Below are 19,814 nucleotides of genomic sequence, written 5' to 3' on the forward strand. Positions count from 1 at the left end.
CCCTTTTAATTTAAATAATATCAGTCACTTTTTGTATCTACTAAAATGTTATTCTCATTTAAGGCATGGAACTCATCAGTGAGGAAATGCATTTAGCAGGATTGGGGAAAAAATGTTTACAGAATTATTTTGAATAATAAGAACAATGACCACAAATCTAGTAGCTTGGACAGAATGTATAAGGGGAATAAATCTTTCTGTTTCAGGTCATAACCAGACATTGGCAACCAGGAATTATGAAGACACTTCGCTTATCAGTTTATTAATCACTAATTGCCCATTACAGGAATTTTATACTTTCTTCTGCTCATCACAGGACCCAGGATAGCAAACTTCATGAACTGAGGATGTAAAGGTTTCAACAGGCAAATGGCAACATTTGAAAGCTTCTCCAAGCTCAAATTCTCTAATGACCTTCTAGCATTCTGGATTGCGAAGAGAGGGTGTTAATGACCTTGTGCTTGCTCATCCAGGGAGTTATCAAATGACATCTTCATATTTCCAGGGTAGCCAAGCCCTTAGTTACACTGCCCAGTTTCACACAAGTCTTGTTTGTGCTCCTTAGATATGACCGTCTTATTATCCAGCATGTGAGACATACAGATGATAACCGAGTGCCTCATTTCCAGGGTCCATGATAGGTGAAATTCTAGCACTGTTGAAGCAAATAGGAGTTCTCCCATGGACTTCAGAAGGGCCAGGATTTCACCTGGTATTTTCAAAAGTTACACTTCCTTATTTCCATGATTAATAGACTATACATTATTGACATACCCCCATAAACTCCCAGAAGCATGGATGATGTGGCTTACCCGAAGCTCTGGTATATTTTAAGCTTGGAATGAGGGTCTCTGATTTCTCTGGGATTCAGGTTCCATTCTCTCAGTCACATCTCAAATATAATAACTCACTAAAGAGAAATGCAGGTGCTGGAGCACAATCTGTCCTGGAACATGTGCCTTCCCTGCTAGCGTGAAATGCAGATGCCTCCTTATGTGTATATCATTCACTAGATAAGACCAGGTCTCCCCTGACACCATTGTAGGACATTTGGAATGACTGAGCCAGGGGAGCTCCTGGGTTTTCTGTGCCCAGCGACACAAATAATGATGCCGAAGCAATCAGTCTTTCTAAGGACATCTCTCCTCTGATACTTCACCCATGGGGTAACAGCTTTGTGTGATGCATGTACAATCTGGTTCGTCTTAGTGTGACACATGGGGGGTTTCTCTCGGGTGCCATGCATGAGGTCAGAGATGCAGGCAAGGAAGTTAAGAGGAGAGAGTAGCCATCAAGTAAACTGAGTGCAGGATTCAAGGGGAAACACAGAGTAATCAGAGTAATCAGTTAAGGTGGGCTATTATCAGCAGGAGAAAAAAACCTTTGTAGTGATAATGAGGCTGGCCCATTTCCAACAGTTGACAAGAAGGTGTGAGTAACAGTGTGCGTGTAGGGGGGGAATGAGCATGGGGAAATAGGTTTTACTTTGTGTAATGACTCTGCTGATAATAGCCCACCTTAATTGATTACTCTCGTTTCAGTTAGTATGGCACCACCCATTTTTTCATGTCCTCTTTGTATATATATCTTCCTACTGCATTTTCCACTGCATGCACCTGCCGAAGTGGCTGAAGCCCACAAAAGCTTATGCCCAAATACATTTGTTAGTCTCTAAGGTGCCACAAGTACTCCATGGTGTTTTTTTTTTCCAAATGTTAAGAAAGTTACTAAGGAGACCTTTTCTAAGGCTGTAACAGCCAGGCAGAATTAAAAGCACAGCAGGAGGGGTTTTGTTTGTTTGTTTTTTAATTAACAAAAGTCCTCAGGATCCATTGACCATTTCAAGAAAAAAGATTGAGAAGCAGATGTATGTACAACAATACTTCCTCTGATTTCCATCAGGAGCAACTGAAATGTCTCAGGGAAGCACTGCCTGTGACGCTGAAAATAAAACCAATCAGCTTTGTGGGAGAGACTTGAGATCAGCACTCACCTGGTCCCTTCTCTCGGCCAAGGATAGGCAGACACTGCTCTCGCCTGGGTCTCATCCTATCCACTGGGTGGGATCTGTTTACCCACATGAAGTGCTTTCAGTGCACCTCTGGCCCAGGCGCTGCTAGTGCTGCTGCTGGCTGCGGTGGGGGGTGGTGGATTTCTACCTCATCCAGGCTCTCAGCCGCTCAGCCTGAGTGAGGGGGCATTTGAGAAACTCATTACAGACGCGCTCTGTGTGCGAAGGGGTGCGGCGGGCAGAGCAATGCAGACAGGTCGCCTGCTCCCAGCCTCGGAGCAGCAGCAGCCTGCACATTTCCCAGAGCTGAGGGGGAAAGAGGAGCTGCTGCTCCAGCTCCTGTGGGACACCCACTTCCACTTCTTGCTCAGGGAGGAGTAAAGGCCTGCTCTGCCCTGGAAATGGACCACTTCTACCTGCCCTGGGAGCTGGGTTAGAAACTGCAGCCACAAGTCTCTCACCTGCTGGCTCCCTGCCAAAACAGCTGATAGGCGGTTGCGCACTACAGTAGATTGACTAGAAACAGCTAATCCAGCCGCCCGTCAAAGGTTCACGGGGCTCTGCATGGGAGAGCTGATTTGCAGCTGCCGCAACTGATAGTCCCGGTGAGTGCAGAGGCTCCACTATTTGTTTCCATGGGTGCTCCTGCTAGGGTGACCAGACAGCAAATGTGAAAAATCCAGCCAGAGGTGGGCGGTAATAGGAGCCTATATAAGAAAAAGACCCAAAAATCAGGACAGTCCCTATAAAATTGGGACATCTGGTCACTCTAGCTGCAGCCATATCTTCCGAATTTACCAGGCACCGGTGGGTGCTCACGGTCCTGGTCCCCAGCCCCACCCCATCTCCACCCCTTCCCCAAATCCCTGACCTCGCCTCCTCCTCCTGCACGTGATGGATTTCCCCTTCCTCCCCCTCCCTCCCAGGCTCGCTGCAAATCAGCTGTTTCCGCGGCCAGCCTGGGAGGGAGGGGGAGATGCGGAGTGGCAGCGTACTGGGGGGAGGAGGCGGAGCAGAGGTGAGCTGGGGCAGGAAGCAGTTCATCTGCACCCCTCCCCACCAAGGTTATTTCCTTTCCTGCGCCCTCCCCCTCCAGTTCACCTTTGCTCCACCTCCTCCCCCAACCGCACTGCCACTCCGCCTCTCCCCCTCCCTCCCATGCTCACCACGGAAACAGCTGATTCAGGGCAAGCCTGGGAGGAAGAGGGAGACAGGGCTGGCTCCAGGCACCAGTGGAGGAAGCATGTACCTGGGGCGGCATTCCCTCCATTCTTGGGGCAGCAGAGTCTAGGCAGCTTTTTTTTTTCCCCCTCCTTTGGGGCAGCAAAAATGGTAGAGCCGGCCCTGGGGGGAGAACTGGAGCATGGGCAGCACACTCAGGGGAGGAGGTGGAGTAGAGGTGAGCTGGAGTAGGGGGGGCCTGCGGCAGGGAGCTGCCAGTGGGTGCTGAGCACCCACCACTTTTTCCCTGTGGGTGCTCCAGCCCTGGAGCACCCACGGAGTTGACGCCTATGGCTCCTGCCCTGGAGCACCCACAAAGCCGGTGCCTATGTCACTCGGGGCAGGACAGGGGAGCTGCCATTACCTCTCTTGCTGGAGCCGTCTCTAAATGCTTCTCCAGGCTTCCTGTCCCCCAGTGACAGGCAACTGGGCTCTTAGTCAGGTCCCCATCCAGTCGAAAACTGGACACCTGGCAACCCTAAGCTGGGGCCAGGGGGCTGGGAGGAGAACAGCAGCTGGGGCTGGGGACCAAGTGGAGCTAGGCACAGAGCGGGGCTCTGTGGCACTCACACCCCACCCCCAGCAGGCTGCCCTAGGCGTGCCACACACCCCCCAATATTCCACCCCCCACTAGAGGGGCATGCCCCACAGTTCAGAGTCCAATGGATTAGAGGGACAATGTAAATCCCCTCACCTGCATGTCCAGTGGGGAAAATATTTAAAAAGAAGAAAACAAAGGGCAGGGGGGGATTATTTCCCTAAAAAGTTAGGGAGGGTTTTGTTTTTTGTTAGATATTTGACAACAGACTCAAGACACAAATTGAGATTGGAAAAACAGTGAAAATGTTCATTGTGATGTGCTTTTTCCTACCCAGAAAACTCCTTGAGAGCCCCTGCCTTCCGTGAAATATGTTGATTTATACGAAATTATAACCCTCTTCTCCTGCTGGCAGTCCTCCTCCTCATGGGTGCAGTTGAATTGACAAGATGCTGGGCCCTTCCCTGAGCCAGGCCTGCAGGACTGAAACCACCAGGAGATTGCAACAGGAAATTATACAGCCTCCCAGAAACAAGCCAGACGTTCCTCAGCGGTTGGCAAATGGAGAATGCCCCAAGGGTCGGTCCTAGGGACGGTTTTGTTCAATATCTTCATTAATGATCTGGAGGATGGCGTGGACTGCACTCTCAGCAAGTTTGCAGATGACACTAAACTGGGAGGAGTGATAGATATGCTGGAGGGTAGGGACAGGATACAGAAGGACCTAGACAAATTAGAGGACTTGGCCAAAAGAAACCTGATGAGGTTCAACAAAGACAAGTGCAGAGTCCTGCACTCAGGACAGACTAGGGACCGAATGGCTAGGAAGCAGTTCTGCAGAAAAGGACCTAGGGGTTACAGAGGATGAGAAGCTGGATATGAGTTGACAGAGTGCCCTTGTTGTCAAGAAGGCTAAGGGCATTTTGGGCTGTATAAGTAGGGGCATTGCCAGCAGATCGAGGGACGTGATCATTCCCCTCTATTCGACATTGGTGAGGCCTCATCTGGAGTACTGTGTCCAGTTTTGGGCCCCACACTACAAGAAGGATGTGGAAAAATTGGAAAGAGTCCAGCGGAGGGTAACGAAAATTATTAGGGGGCTGGAGCACTTATGAGGAGAGGCTGAGGGAACTGGGATTGTTTAGTCTGCAGCAGAGAAGAATGAGGGGGAATTTGATAGCTGCTTTCAACTACCTGAAAGGGGGTTCCAAAGAGGATGGATCTAGACTGTTCTCAATGGTACCTGATGACAGAACAAGGAGTAATGGTCTCCAGTTGCAGTGGGGGAGGATGAGGTTGGATTTTAGGAAAAGCTTATTAGGGGGTTGGAGCACTTATGACTTATGAGGAGAGGCTGAGGGAACTGGGATTGTTTAGTCTGCAGTAGAGAAGAATGAAGGGGAATTTGATAGCTGCTTTCAACTACCTGAAAGGGGGTTCCAAAGAGGATGGATCTAGACTGTTCTCAATGGTACCTGATGACAGAACAAGGAATAATGGTCTCAAGTTGCAGTGGGGGAGGTTTAGGTTGGATTTTAGGAAAAACTTTTTCACTAGGAGGATGGTGAAGGACTGGAATGGGTTCCCTAGGGAAGTGGTGGAATCTCCTTCTTTAGAGGTTTTTAAGGTGAGGCTTGACAAAGCCCTGGCTGGGAAGATTTAGTTGGGAATTGATCCTGCTTTGAGCAGGGGGTTGGACTTGATGACTGTTAGGATACAGATATTCAGGCCTGTCTGCAAAGGCCTATACTTTAAGAATTTAGGTGTATTCTTATCACTTAGCTAGTTATAAAGGTATAAAAGAAAGAATCAAAGATCACTGTCTGTGTAATGGCCTTCACTTACTGTGACAGGCTAAGGTCTTCAGCCAAGATATAGTTAGACAGCCATAAGCTGGGAAGTGTGTGGTCACATCCTCACATTCCAAACTAGTCACATTGAAATAAGGTGCTATTGGGCTATTAGAAATACAATCCTGCCCTGATATTCCTATCACCTTCAGAGAAAGGGAAGAGCCTAGAAGATGTAAAAGGAAACTTAGTTTGATCACATCCTGTCTGGCAAGAACTCACTTATCAATAGACACAGCTGGAAAACCCTTACGTATGTATGTAGTCGTGAAATCCTCACTTCTGTATTGTTTTGTATGTTTATTTGCATGGTCTCTGTCTGGTTCTGTAATTGTTTGTCTGCTGTTGGGTGTAAACTAATGAAGGTGGTGAAATATAATTGGTTAAATAACCATGTTACAATATGTTAGGATTGGTTAGTTAAATTTCAGTAAAATGATTGGTTAAGGTATAGCTAAGCAAAACTCAGGTTTTACTATATAGTCTGCAGTCAATCAGGAAGTGGGGGGAATGGGAACAGGGACTGGAGATGGGGGAATTGGGATCATGTTTTGCTAAAGGGGAATGGGAACAGGGGATGGGAACAGGAACAGGGACACAGGCAAGGCTCTGTGGTGTCAGAGCTGGGAAGGGGGACACTGAGAAAGGAAACTGGAATCATGCTTGCTGGAAGTTCACTCCAATAAACATCAAATTGTTTGCGCCTTTGGACTTCGGGTATTGTTGCTCTCTGTTCATGCAAGAAGGACCAGGGAAGTGAGAGGGTGAAGGAATAAGCCCCCTAACAATGACCTCCTGAGGTCCCTTCCAACCCTAATTTTCTACGATTCTATGTATTAACTATAAAGATAGATTTTAAGTGACTATAAGTCAAAGCACAACAAGTCAGATTTGATCAAATTAAATAAAAGCAAAACACATTCTAAGCTGATCTTAACACTTTCAATGTCCTTAAAAACTTAGATGCTTCTCATCAGAGACTAGCTGGTTACTTTTAGGCCAGGCTCTCCCCTTTGATCAGCGTTTCAGTCACTTGGTGGTGGTGGTGATGGTGTCTGTAGATGTAGATGGAAGAGAGAAAGCATGGCAAATGTCTCTCCCTTTTATCATGTCCTTTCTTTCCCCTTGGCTTTGCCCCCTTCAGAGTCATCTTAGCATTACATCATCACAGTCCCAAACTGCCCGAAGGTAGGGGGTTGACTCCCTCGAGAGCTAAACGGATTCTTTTGTTGCTGCCTAAGCCAGTGTCCATTGTTCCTGTTAGGCTGGGCTGGGTTTGTCCCATCTATGCCCTGACAAGGTGTGAACTGCCTCTCTGTTCTTGGAGAGTTTTTGCCTGATCTTGCTTTAAGCCACGAGGATACATTTTCAGCCTCATAACTATATACATGAAATTATAACCTATAACCTTATAGTAATTGTTACAATAATTGTTACAGTAACACCACTATAACAACCATGCTCAGTGCATCATGAACCTTCCGAAGACATCCAGCATGACAAACTTTGCACTGGATACCACACAATCATTTTATAAAGATGAACATGGAGGTGTTGGGTGTTCCCCCAAGGTACAGAGCATCACACCTTTCCTCTTAGTTTACTGCAAGAGGGTTAGTCACTGACTATCTCAAAGGCAGTTTGTTGTTATAGTTCTCTTGGCATCCAGCCATTAAGGCCATGAGGCAGCGTGCCTCAGTTTCCCCATTCACACACAGCAAACCAGTTTTTTTTTTATGGTTTCTCTCCTGTGGTAAGCTTTTAACCTGTTTACAGGTATTTAATTTAAAAGTAGCATTACCATAAGGGTTAACATCAGTAACAAAATTCTTATTCCAAAACTTAACATTAATATCAAAAATTTTATCTCAGCTGTGCTTTTACAAGTATCTTTGTGATATCACTCCCTCTGTTCAGATATTTTAGTTTGAGGTTACTTTGTTAATTACCCATTTGACTCTCTCCCATGTAACCCATCACTGGCTTTTCCTTCCCTTTAGTGTTTCCCTGTGTGGGGGCTCTTAATTTAATCATGATACTGGAATTTTGATGCCACTGGGTCTGGAAAGATGGGTGTTCAGGGGGATCCTGCACATTGGCTGGCCCTTTGGGGAGCACTCTCCCAACCCTGGGACTGTACATATGCAGAAAATCCAGCTTCCCTTTTGGGGTTACCCTGTGTTTCCCCCTCCCAGCACTGAGTCCTTCCCTGCCCTCTAGAGGGCTGTGATATGTGCTTTCTGGGCTAGGTCCGTTTACCCTTTGATCAGATTTACCCTTTCCCAGCAGCTCACACACACACACACACACACACACACACACACACACACACACACACACACACACACAAAATGAGCTTGGTAGTTTGTGTTCTCACCTGGCAATTTCCTGGTCTCAACTCTTCTGCTGTTACCAAGTTGGAGCTGCATCTTGATGTAAAGAGACAGCGTTGCCTTCCAAAAACTTGTCAGAAATAGCCTCCTGAAAACTGGGACCTGGATTGGGATACCCTCCACCACCCCTTTCTCTGTCCCTGAGAAGTCAGCTGTGTGACTGCTCCCCTCCAGGAGGTCAGTTACCCAGTTCCTTCTCAAAACCCCTGGGTCACAGGCTGAGTGCCTGGGTGAACAGATGCTGACCCAGCCATCCTCCTAGTGTTCTGGGCATCCTGCCCCAAGTGACTAGTGAGGAGACATTCCTGTACCCCCACTATTTCTTCCCCAGTTTCCTCCTCTGGGTCTCCTCCTAAGACACATTTCTCTGTGCACCCTAGGGCCCAGGGCTGCCCAGAGGATTCAGGGGGCCTGAGGTCTTCAGTGGTGGGGGGCCCCCGCCGCCGAATTGCTGCCGAAGACCCAGCACTTTGGTGGCGGGTCCCAGAGCGGAAGGACCCCCCTGCTGCCGAACACCTGGAGCGGAAGAAGCTCCAGGGGCCCAGGCCCCGTGAGAGTTTTCTGGGCCCCCAGAATGAGTGAAGGACCTCGCTCCAGGGGCCCCGAAAAACTCTCATGGGAGCCTCTGTGGGGCCCGGGGCAAATTGCCCCACTTGTCCCCCCTGGCTGGCCCTGCTAGGGCCTTGGCTACACTTGAGAGTTACAGTGCAATAAAGCCACCCACAGAGCTGTACCTCACTCTCCGTCCACACTGGCAAGGCACGTACAGCACTGTATCTCCGTGGCTACAGCGCTGCTGGTACGCCACCTCCAGGTGAGGAACAACAGCTGTTGCGTAGCGGCTGAGACACTGCTACTGCAGTGTAAATGGGGAGTAACGTTATTACGCAGTGATTGATCTCCGGAAAGTCCCCATAATCCTTTTAACTGAAGCTTCCTCTCTTTGTTTTGTTGTGATTCCGTTCTTTGTTTTGTTGTGAACTTCGGATGCCCTTTCAAAGCTCCGTTTTGGGGGCTGCGTATCAAAAAACCAAACACACAGGGCTGGTGCAACCATTTAGGCGACCTAGGCGGTCGCCTAGGGTGCCAGGATTTGGGAGGCACCATTTTCTTCGGCAGCGACTGTGGTGGCCAGTTCTTCAGCTGCCCCGGTCGCCGCTGGCATTTAGGTGGAGGGAGCTGGGGCAGAGGAGCATGGGGAGGGCTGCATGCAGCAAGTAAGGGTGGGGGCAGCACGCAGGGGAACTCACTGCCCCAGCTCACCCCTGCCCTGCCTCCTCCCCGAGAACGCTGTGGCTGCTTCACTTCTCCCACCTCCCAGGCTTGCAGCACCAATCAGCTTAGACACCGGAAGCCCGGGAGGCAGGAGAAGTGAAGCAACCACAGTGTGCTCGGCGTGCTTGTGCTCATGCATGGAGCAAGGGTAAGCTGGGATGGGGAGGTGCCTCAGGGCGGGGGGGGGAGCTTCCCCAGGGGGCACAAGGTGGAATTTTCGCCTAGGGGGTGAAACATCTTTGCACTGGCCCTGCAAACACAGCTACTGTTTGATTTGAATGAGTAGAGGCAGGCAGGGGCGCCCTGTTCGGAATGCAGACAGCTAATGTTTGCTTGAAGAGAGAGGCGTCGCGGGGAGGGTTGGTGTCCGTTTCAGGCTCAGCGGCTGCTTATCTGGTGTATGAGAAAAAACAAACAGCTGCTGTTTGCTTTCAGTGAGTGAGAGGGGGTAGGGTCGGAACTTACAAGGCAGCGAGCTGGCACACTCTCAGCACTCTAAAAACCCACTCTCTCTCCCCTCACACTCCCTGTCACACCCTACCCCCACCCACCCTTTTGAAAAGCACGTTGCAGCCACTTGAACGCTGGGATAGCTGCCCATAATACACAGCTCCCAATGCAGCTGCAAATGCTGCAAATGCGGCCAGGACAGTGCGCTGGCAGTGTGGACAGACTACAGTGCTTTCCCTACTCAGCTGTACGAAGACTGGTTTAACTCCCAGCGCTGTACAGCTGCAAGTGTAGCCATACCACAGGAAGGGTTCTGTCTTCTGTTCATCTGCGAACTCTGCCAGCTAACAACTGGGACAGTTTCCTTAATCACTGACAACACCTCTCCTGCCCCTGGGCCTGAGGGCACATTGCCTTCTGCTGGAAAGGAGCCAGCCTCAGCCCATCCCATACTTGGAAGCACCCTGCTTCCCTGTGCTATGGAGTCACAGGAATCCTCATCCACCTCAGTGGTTTCTGAGATCCCCTGCCCCTTCTCTGGGCTCTCCTCTGGGATGCATTGCTCTCAGCTCCCTGGAGCCAGGTTTGTCTCTGGTTCAGCTGTGACCTGCTGGCAGCTAATAACCTCGACAGGTCACTCTCTGGCAGGCATTACACCCTGATCCCTTCCTCCAGCTGCAGTGCAGAAGTTGATCTCAACCACCTTCGCACCTGGAAGCATGTGATTTCTCCCTGCTGCAGAAGAAGCAAGAAGACTCTCTCCCATTCTCTCAGCAGTTCCTGAGACCTTACCCTTTCCCTCAGGGGTCCCAGCACAACACTCCCTCCTGCTGCAGGCAAATATTTTAACCTGAGCTACACAGAAAAAATCATTACCCAGGAGCAGGTCGAATAGGAGGTGCTCCATTACCTCCACAATCAAAATTCTTTCCAAACCTTCCCAAACCACATGGATTAGGTTGGACATTAGGAAAAAGTTCCTAACTGTCAGGGTAGTTAAACACTGGAAAAGATTGCCTAGGGAAGTTGTGGAATCTCCATCTCTGGAGATATTTAAGAGTAGGTTAGATAAATGTCTATTAGGGATGGTCTAGACAGTATTTGGTCCTGCCATGAGGGCAGGGGACTGGACTCGATGACCTCTCGAGGTCCCTTCCAGTCCTAGAGTCTATGAGTCTATGATTTTAGCTAGGGGTACAAGGAATCTGCTTTTACCCACCCCCACAATCTCTGCCATTTGGCCAGGCAGCATACTGGCCTTTGGGACCACACTCTGTTTAACCAGTGAGATCAGGGCCCCTGTAGCCCTCTGCCCCAAGTATTCCCTGCCATCAATTTGGACAGCCTTCACATGCTCCATATCTGATGGTGTTAGATGCCACCAGTGTGGTGCTCTGCTCTGTTCAATGTTGAAAACAGTCAGCTGCATGCGTGTTCCCTCTGTGTGCTGCCCAGGCTCTGTGCAGATCTCTGACACAGCAGACGCTGAGAGAACCCCCATTGACCACAGACTCCGATAAGGTACAAAACACCCAGCCAGGTTTACTGTCAAACAAAACACAGTCTCCAGCTGATGTCTACACAGTCCTCGGATTAGATGTCTACAGTTCTGCTAGTACATATGTGCTCCTTGACAATGGACACGGCTCAGTCAGTGGCGGGACACTCCACTGCTCCCTAGGCTGGACAAAGACGTCCACTCAGGCTTTTTTATACCCAGGTACAAACAGGTTACACATCATTGAACGCACTGAGGTACAGCCCCTCTCTGCACCAGGCTGTTGCCTTTCTCCTGGTACAGGTTGGTTTGACCAAATAAGTCCAGAGGTGAAAGTAAGCCTGTACAGTCTGGTATGACGTACCAGCAAGAGCCAGTACACCGTGCCTGACGGCACTGGCTTCTGCGGAGGGGATTTAAAGGGCTCTGGGCTCCCCACCACAGCAGGTAGCCCAAAGGCCCTTAAATCCCATCCGCGGCTCCAGCAGCCAGGCTGGGGGCAGATTTAAAGGGCTCAGAGCTCCCCCGGCTGCGGGAAGCCCAGAGCCCTTTGAATCCCGCCCGCGGCTCCGGCAGCCGGAGCTGCGGTGGGGATTTAAAGGGTCCGGAGCTCCGCAGTGGTAGGAGCCCCGGGGGGCTCCTAGCCACCACTGCAGTTGGGAGCCCCAGGTTGATTTAAAGGCCCTGGGGCTCCCAGCCACAGCTGGTGCCTCAGGGCCTTTAAATCTTGAGAGGCACCGCCTCTTCCGGTTGAGGCCATGCCTCTTCTGGTTGAGGCCACGCCCCCTCAAGACTCCAGCAGTACCGGTAAGTTACTTTCACCCCTGAATAAGTCTATCCCTCATGCTGTTTATCCATCATATTGTCATAGAATCATTGTCCTTTCATATTGCCTATCCATCATATTGTCCTTTTATACTGTCTTTAGGCTGGAGCTGCCTGTTCCTTGTTATCCGTGTGGGATGTGTTCGTACCCGGCCATTCTGGTGCCATCCTGGCACACATTCTTTTAGCAGCCTTCCTCTTGCCAACTTCTGTGAGCAGGGCCTGCCTCTGGCTCACAGCCTAACTTTGCTTTATGTTAGCAAAGTCTTGACCAGGGGTCTCAAACACGTGGCCCGCAGGCCGCATGCGGCCCAGGGGGTTCTTTTGTGCTGCCTGCCAAGCTCCCCGCACCCCCCTGCCCGCACCCTCTCACCCCTCTGCCTATCCCGTGCAGCTGCGAGCCCCATGCCACTCCCTGAAGAGGCTGGAACTACTGTATGTCCCAGCAGCCCCGGGCAGGGGGTGGGAGGGCGAGTAGAGGGCTTCGTGCTCTTGCAGCTCCCATTGGCCGGGTATGAGGAACGGCAACCAATGGGAGCGTTGCGGGAGATACCTGGAGGAGCAGTGTTGTGTATTTGTTTGTAATAGAATCTTGTGTTGCCATGGCAATGAGTCGGATTATTAGGGGATAGCCCAGCCTGTGTGGTTGGCTGTTGGTTAGTTCTGTGTATAACAATAAAGAGCTGCTCCAAGGTTTACAGCTCTCTCCAAGGTTTACAGCTCACTGTTTACAGTGATTTCTTCCTAAAGCTGCTGCCCCCAAGGATATAACAAGCAGCACATGGTGCCGTTTCCCTCCCACCCCCAGGGATTCCAGCTGCTTCCTGGAGCAGAGAGGAGAGGAGCAGGGCCCGGGGTCAGGGAAGGCAGGCAGGAAGCCTGACCTGGCCATGATGTGCGGCCCTGTCACCCCAAATCCACTCTAGGTAAGTGGCACCGGGCACACCCTACACCCCTCCTGCACCCCAACCCCCTGCCCAGAGCCCCCTGCCACACCCTGCACCCCAACCCCCTGCTGCACCCTGCACCCTTCCTGCACCTCAACCCCCTGCCCAGAGCCCCCTGCCACACCCTGCACCCCAACCCCCTGCTGCACCCTGCACCCTTCCTGCACCTCAACCCCCTGCCCAGAGCCCCCTGTCACACCCTGCACCCCAACCCCCTTCTGTACCCCTCACCCTTCCTCAGGGCCGGTGCAAAGAAGTTTCGTGCCCTAGGCAAAACTTCCACCTTGCACCCCCCACCCAGCTAACCCTGCCCCCCCGATGGCAGCTAACTCAGCCCCCCACCCGGGGAGCCCTCCCGCAGCAGATACCCCCCCCCCGCGACAGCTAACTCCTCTCCCCCCTGTTCCCCCACGGCAACTAACCTCGCCCAGGGAGACTCCCCCTGTCCCCCCATGGCAGCTAACCCCGCCTGGGGAAACTTCCCCCCTTTCCCCCCCTCCCTGCCATGGCAGCTAACCCTGCCTGGGGAGACTTCCCCCCTCTCCCCGCCACCCACCACGGCAGCTAACCCTGCCTGGGGAGACCTGCTCCAGCAGAAGTTAACTCTGCCTGGGTACCCAGCCCCAGCTCACCTCGGCTCCGCCTCCTCCACTGAGCACGCGGCGCTGCTCTAATTCTCCTCCCCGCCCAGGCTTGCTGCACTTATATTGGAGGAGACTTAGACCTGGGCTGTGTGCTCAGCGGAGGAGGCAGAGTGGAGGTAAGCTGGGGCAGGGAGCTGTTCCTTTGTGTGCCCCCCACCCATTACTGCGGGTAGCCCTCCCTGCGCGCCCCCCCACCCACCTCACCTCCACTCCACCTCCTCGCCTGAGGGGACTTTTAGGCGCCCCCAACCACTAGGTGCCCTAGGCGGCCGCCTAGTTTGCCTAAATGGTTGCACCGGCCCTGCCCTTCCTGCACCCCATACTGCAACTTCCTTCCCTGAGCCACCTGCCGCATCCTGCACCCCAACCCCCTGCTGCACCCCTCACCCTTCCTGCACCCCATACTGCAACTTCCTGCCCTGAGCCCCCTGCCGCACCCTGCACACCTTCTGCGTTCCCTGCCCTGAGCCCCATGCCGCACCCTGCACCCCAACCCCCTGCAGCAACCCTCACCCCCTTGCTCTCCACAACCCAATTCCCTGCCCTGGGCCCCTACCGTACCCTGCATACCTCCTGCACCTCAAGTCCCTGCCCTGAGCCCCTGCCACACCCCGTACGCCTCCTGCACCCCCTGAGGGCAGGCAGGAGGCAGAGTTGGGTTGAGGACTTTGGGGAAGGGGTTGGAATGGGGGCAGGGAAGGGACAGGAAGAGGCAGGGCCTCATGGAAGGGGTGGAGTGGGAGCGGGGCCAGGGGCAGCAAGAGGGGGGTGTCAGTGATGCGGCCCTCGGGCCAATGCACTAGTCCTCATGCGATCCTTGTGATCATTTGAGTTTGAGACCCCTGGTCTTGAACATTACTTCAGTTCAGGCCTCAGGCCTCATACTGGGCCTCTAATACCAAAGGTTTATGTCTCAGGGTCTCATCTTACTAAATTCCCCCACTTTTTGTCTTTTTATGGGATGATGTTTACCCATCGTCCCAGAAAAGCATAATGCATGGACTGAAGATAACCCAGTGGGCTAAATACTGTTATGTGGTCACCTCATTTCACCAGCCATACACTCATGCCCCATCTGTTCTTAGTCTGTACAGTCCCTCGTACGACTAGTAGACAGATTTTATTATCCAATTCTTTCAAGTCCCTTATGGTGGGCCTGGGAATGTTAGGCCTGGGACCATGACCGAGGAATGTAGTACTGTGATTGAGCCTTAGAGGCACTCCCAAATAATATATATGTGAATAATATGGATATGGCATATATATTTGTAGCATATATGGGTATATATGTATGGTATGTATGTGTACCTATGACACCACCCTATGTCTAAGCATAACCATGTCTCTCCAGTCTGGTGTTGTACTCTGACACGTAGACGAGTGCAGCCGGGGCTCGACCCTTTCGGGGGGGAGGAGGGGAGCCACGCCGGCTCACTACATGCTGGTGGGTCCGGGTGGATAGCCCAGCAGTCCTCGCTGCAGTCGCCTGCCCTGTGGGGGCAGAGGGCTCAGGTCCTTCGGCAGTGCTGAGCAACAATAACAGTTGTTATTGCTGCCCCGCCCAGCTCTAGGCCAGGGCGGGGCAGCAAACACTGAGTCAGGGAGCTCAAGCCCTTGGGCAGGGCTGAGCAACAGTAACAGTTTAAGGCCCGACCCTTGGGCAGGGTGAGGCAACAAACACTAAGTCAGAAAGCTCAGGCCCTGGGGCAGGGCTGAGCAACAACAGCCATTCTAATAGGCTTTGGCCTCCTCAGGCCAGGGAGAGAGGGAGTCTGCCACCCAGAGGTTGGGTGGCAGGGGGGACGCAGGCCCTCCCACTTCACTGCGTCCCAGCCCGGGCCCTAGCAGCAGCTGAAGATCCGCTGCTTAGTCAGTGGGGATTCTGGCCGCAACACACTGACATAGGCTCTGATAAGGCTGCAGCCAGACTGGGGTCGGCTGCCCCCGGGCTCCTTCCTCTGCAGGGTCCAGGAGCATGGGCTCGTTGCTGCCGGGGCTGGGCGGTAGGGCCGGCAACTCCTCCGGATAGTCGGCCCAGGGCAGCTCCGGCGGCTCCTCCGGGTAGCAGGCGCGGGGAAGCTCCGGCGGCTCTTCCAGGTAGCGGGGGTGGGAAGGCTCCAGCAACTCCTCGAGGTAGCAGGCCTGGGGGAGCTCAGGCCAGCCTGGGCAGCTGCCCTGGGTCACAGGGGATTCCCAGTCTCGAGCTCCCTGAGGGAGATCTGCTCGCTCCGGCAGCTGGGGCCTGACTGAGCTCTGAGGGCCGGCCTTTATAGTTCCGGGTCACCGCCTGACCCTTTGGGGGGCGGGCTGAGAGCTCACTAGCTCCGCCCACTCTGGTCTCCGGCTGGGATCTCCCTCCTCTGGCGCAGAGGGGAGCCACGCCGCCTCACTACAGACTCTTTTACTTTGGTGACACAGATAGAAACACACTCCTATTATGGCAATAGCAGTTATCACCTATATCATCATTAGTAGTAGGCTGAGTGTTTTGAAACACTGGAACCAGCATTGTTATAGTTTGTTCCACAGTATTATGTATATGAGAAGTAAAACAGAAATTTGGAGTAGTGACACTACAAATGAGGCTTTTATATATATAAATGTCTTGTAATTAGTTACCACCCAGTTCTGTCTATTCATGTTATGGGTCACCCTTACTGCTGGTTGTCACCCTCTGGTAAGTTTTGCTGGACAGGAAACAGGAATGTCTAGCTTTTGTGTTCCGTGGATTGCATTGTCCCATGATATACCAGTAGTTGACATAGATCCAACTGTTTTTATGGATGTTGTTTTCCAGATAACTTACTGAATGGACAATAACCAATTTATCAAATATTGCTGGGTCAGGATGTAGTAGTGGTATCCAGACACATAGCAAGATTGTTTTGAATAACATATGTCTTAGTTAGGATGCAGTGTCAGTAACCCAAATTACGATGGGTGCTAACACGGAATTTGTTCACCAATTTCTTTACCAATTTATAACTTAATTTCTTTACCAATTTGTTTTTTTCTTTGCCTTCATGTTGTTTGCTGCCATTCATTTGTTGATTTTTACCTGTGTGTTGGTTAAACAGTTTAGCAAATTTGTGCACATTGTAAATGTTAAAGCAGCAAAGAGTCTTGTGGCACCTTATAGACTAACAGATGTATTGGAGCATGAGCTTTCGTGGGTGAATTCCCACTTCGTCGGATGCATGTAGTGGAAATTTCCAGAGGCAGGTATAAGTATGCAAGCAAGAATCAGGCTAGAGATAACGAGGTTAGTTCAATCAGGGAGGATGAGGCCTCTTCTAGCAGTTGAGGTGTGAACACCAGGGGAGGAGAAACTGCTTTTGTAGTTAGCTAGCCATTCACAGTCTTTGTTTAATCCTGAGCTGATGGTGTCAGATTTGCAGATGATCTGAAGCTCAGCAGTTTCTCTTTGAAGTCTGGTCCTGAAGTTTTTTTGCTGCAGGATGTCTACCTTTAAATCTGCTATTGTGTGTCCAGGGAGATTGAAGTGTTCTCCTATAGATTTTTGTATATTGCTATTCCTAATACCTGATTTGTGTCCATTAATCCTTTTCTGTAGGGACTGTCCAGTTTGGCCAATGTACATAGCAGAGGGGCATTGCTGGCATATGATGGCGTATATTACATTGGTGGACACCTGTAATGTATATTACATTATAGGTGAATGAACCGGTGATGGTGTGGCTGATCTGGTTAGGTCCTGTGATAGTGTTGCTGGTGTAGATATGTGGGCAGAGCTGGCATCGAGGTCTGTTGCATGGATTTGGTTCCTGAGTGAGAGTTACTATGGTGCTGTGTGTAGTTACTGGTGAGAATATGCTTCAGGTTGGCAGGTTGTTTGCGGGCGAGGACTGGCCTGTCACCCCAGGCCTGTGAAAGTGAGGGATCGTTGTCCAGGATGGGTTGTAGATCCCTGATGATGCGTTGGAGAGGTTTTAGCTGGAGACTGTATGTGATGGCCAGTGGAGTCCTGTGGGTTTCTTTCTTGGGCTTGTCTTGCAGTAGGAGGCTTCTTGGTACACATCTGGCTCTGGTGATCCGTTTTCTTATTTCCTCATGCGGGTATCATAGTTTTGAGAATGCTTGGTGAAGATTTTGTAGGTGTTGATCTCTGTCTGAGGGGTTGGAGCAGATGCGGTTGTACCTCAGTGCTTGGGTATAGACAATGGATCATGTGGCGTGTTCGGGATGGAAGCTGGAGTCATGAAAGTAGGCATAGCGGTCGGTGGGGTTTCGGTTTAGGGTGGTGTTAACGTGAACGTCACTTATTTGCACCATGGTGTCTAGAAAGTGGACCTCCCATGTAGATTGGTCCAGGCTGAGGTTGATGGTGGGGTGGAAGCTGTTGAAATCGTGGTGGAATTTTTCCAGAGTCTCCTTCCCATGGGTCCAGATGATGAAAATGTCATCAATGTAGCATAGGTAGAAAAGGGGCATGAGTGGACAAGAGCTGAGGAAGCGTTGTTCCAGATCAGCCATAAACATGTTGGCATATTGTGGGGCCATGCGGGTGCTCGTAGCGGTGCCACTGGTCTGGAGGTATATATCGTCACCAAATTTGAAATAGTTGTGTGTGAGGGTAAAGTCACAGAGCTCAGCAACCACTTGTGCTGTGGCTTCATCAGGGATACGTTCCTGACAGCTTGTATTCCATCTGTGTGTGGGATGTTTGTGTAGAGAGCCTCTACATCCATGGTGGCTAGGATGGTGTTTTCTGGAAGTTCACCAATGCATTGTAGTTTTTTCAGGAAATTAGTGGTGTCATGAAGATAGCTGGGAGTGCTGGTACAGCAATAATACAATACAGCAATAGTACAATGATAATATAGTAGTACTGCAATAATACAGTTGTTTTTACACAGTAACCAAGTTGAAATTAAATGACAGTTTATCCTGGTCCAGGTAGTGGTTTTTAGCTGATTGTTAAATTAATTGTCCATATATGGTAGATAGAGGTGTATTTGACCAGTCTCTTGTTTATGCAGCACTTCAATTTTCTTTTCTTGATTCTTGGAGGTTTCTTCACTGTACACAAATATCTTCTGCTGTCTTTGTGGTGTGATATCTTCTAGTGTCTTTGTTCTCAAGTTAGTTAATATAATAACGTTTTTGTTTGTTTGTTTTTACATTTCTCTTGTTTTTAGTAACCCAAATTTAATACACAGACGAATTTAGTGTTTACAATGTAACAGGGACCAAGTCTTTTAAACACAAGCTGTAGTTTTGCAATTGTTGTATAGACATTCATTTTCACTTACGGTGCATTACTAATATTTTATACTAAATGTAATGCTTAACAGCTAAAATAGATGCTTACAGTCTTCCATGGGCAGGTGTATTGCTTTCCTTTGTTGAACACTTTGTTTCAACAAAAGAATTAGGAACATAATTTTAACAAGCTTTTTAGAGTTACTTTGCTTGTGATACCAACTTCACTCTTGTTAACTGTTTAGAAGCACAAACTTTAACAACCACTGCTTCCTATTAACATAACAAAAGAAAACCATGTAAAATTAAATTAACTATAAAATTAAACCAAAATAAATTTTAAGTATAGGTCCATGCAAATACTTTGAGAGTATTAAGTTTTCATGATGCTTTTGTTATGTTTGGGAGCCAAAGGTGGAAACCCGTTGAAATTGTTTGGTTAGCACTATGCATAAGTTGTTATTTTTAAACATTTTTGGTATCACATTCTTATAAGTGCAAACAAGTTTAGAAGTGCAAACAATTTAAAAAAAAAAACAACAAACAAGTTCACAAAAACCCAAACAAGAAATTGACATTTTGTTAATATTATCTGTACCTTAATGTTGAGGTTTTCCCTTACATTTTTTCTTTGAATAAAAAATAAAAAAAAACTTAAAAAACAAAACAAAACTGTGATTATTAAAAGAAAATTATTTTTGTTTGCAATTTCATTGTTTGTTGAGGCAGAAATATATGTACATATATTTATAACTGAGACATTGTTGAACTTTGAAAAAAAAGATATTAATAATATTATGATGGTTATACCACAACCATAATATTAAAATAGTATGGTACCACATATACATATATTTTAAAAGAGTATAAAATTGACTTTTGTTGCAACAAAATAAATATAATAAAAAATAGTCACGTAACACACACAACATACAACAC

General features: G+C 49.7%; 2 protein-coding genes across 8 annotated transcripts in view; one reads left to right on the plus strand and one right to left on the minus strand.

The window, feature by feature from the left end:
- Nucleotides 1-19,814, minus strand: part of LOC127031287 (olfactory receptor 10A7-like) — a 46,855-nt gene that overhangs the window by 24,508 nt on the left and 2,533 nt on the right. The window contains exon 1 of one of the 4 annotated variants that reach the window (XM_050918036.1): nt 19,474-19,507. The exons of the other annotated variants lie outside the window; for them this stretch is intronic. The gene's annotated coding sequence lies outside the window, so the exon portion shown is untranslated. Of the gene's footprint in view, nt 1-19,473; nt 19,508-19,814 lie in introns of those variants that run through there. 4 annotated transcript variants of the gene reach the window in all.
- The window catches only part of LOC127031130 (histo-blood group ABO system transferase 2-like), a 58,625-nt gene continuing 50,832 nt past the window's right edge, over nt 12,022-19,814 (plus strand). For 2 of the 4 annotated variants that reach the window (XM_050917897.1, XM_050917896.1), the window contains exon 1: nt 13,450-13,768. The gene's annotated coding sequence lies outside the window, so the exon portion shown is untranslated. Of the gene's footprint in view, nt 12,044-12,730; nt 12,988-13,449; nt 13,769-19,814 lie in introns of those variants that run through there. The other 2 variants (XM_050917904.1, XM_050917898.1) reach the window with 2 other exon arrangements.

Source organism: Gopherus flavomarginatus, chromosome 11 (genome assembly GCF_025201925.1).
Source record: "Gopherus flavomarginatus isolate rGopFla2 chromosome 11, rGopFla2.mat.asm, whole genome shotgun sequence".
NCBI classification, from domain to species: Eukaryota; Metazoa; Chordata; order Testudines; family Testudinidae; genus Gopherus; species Gopherus flavomarginatus.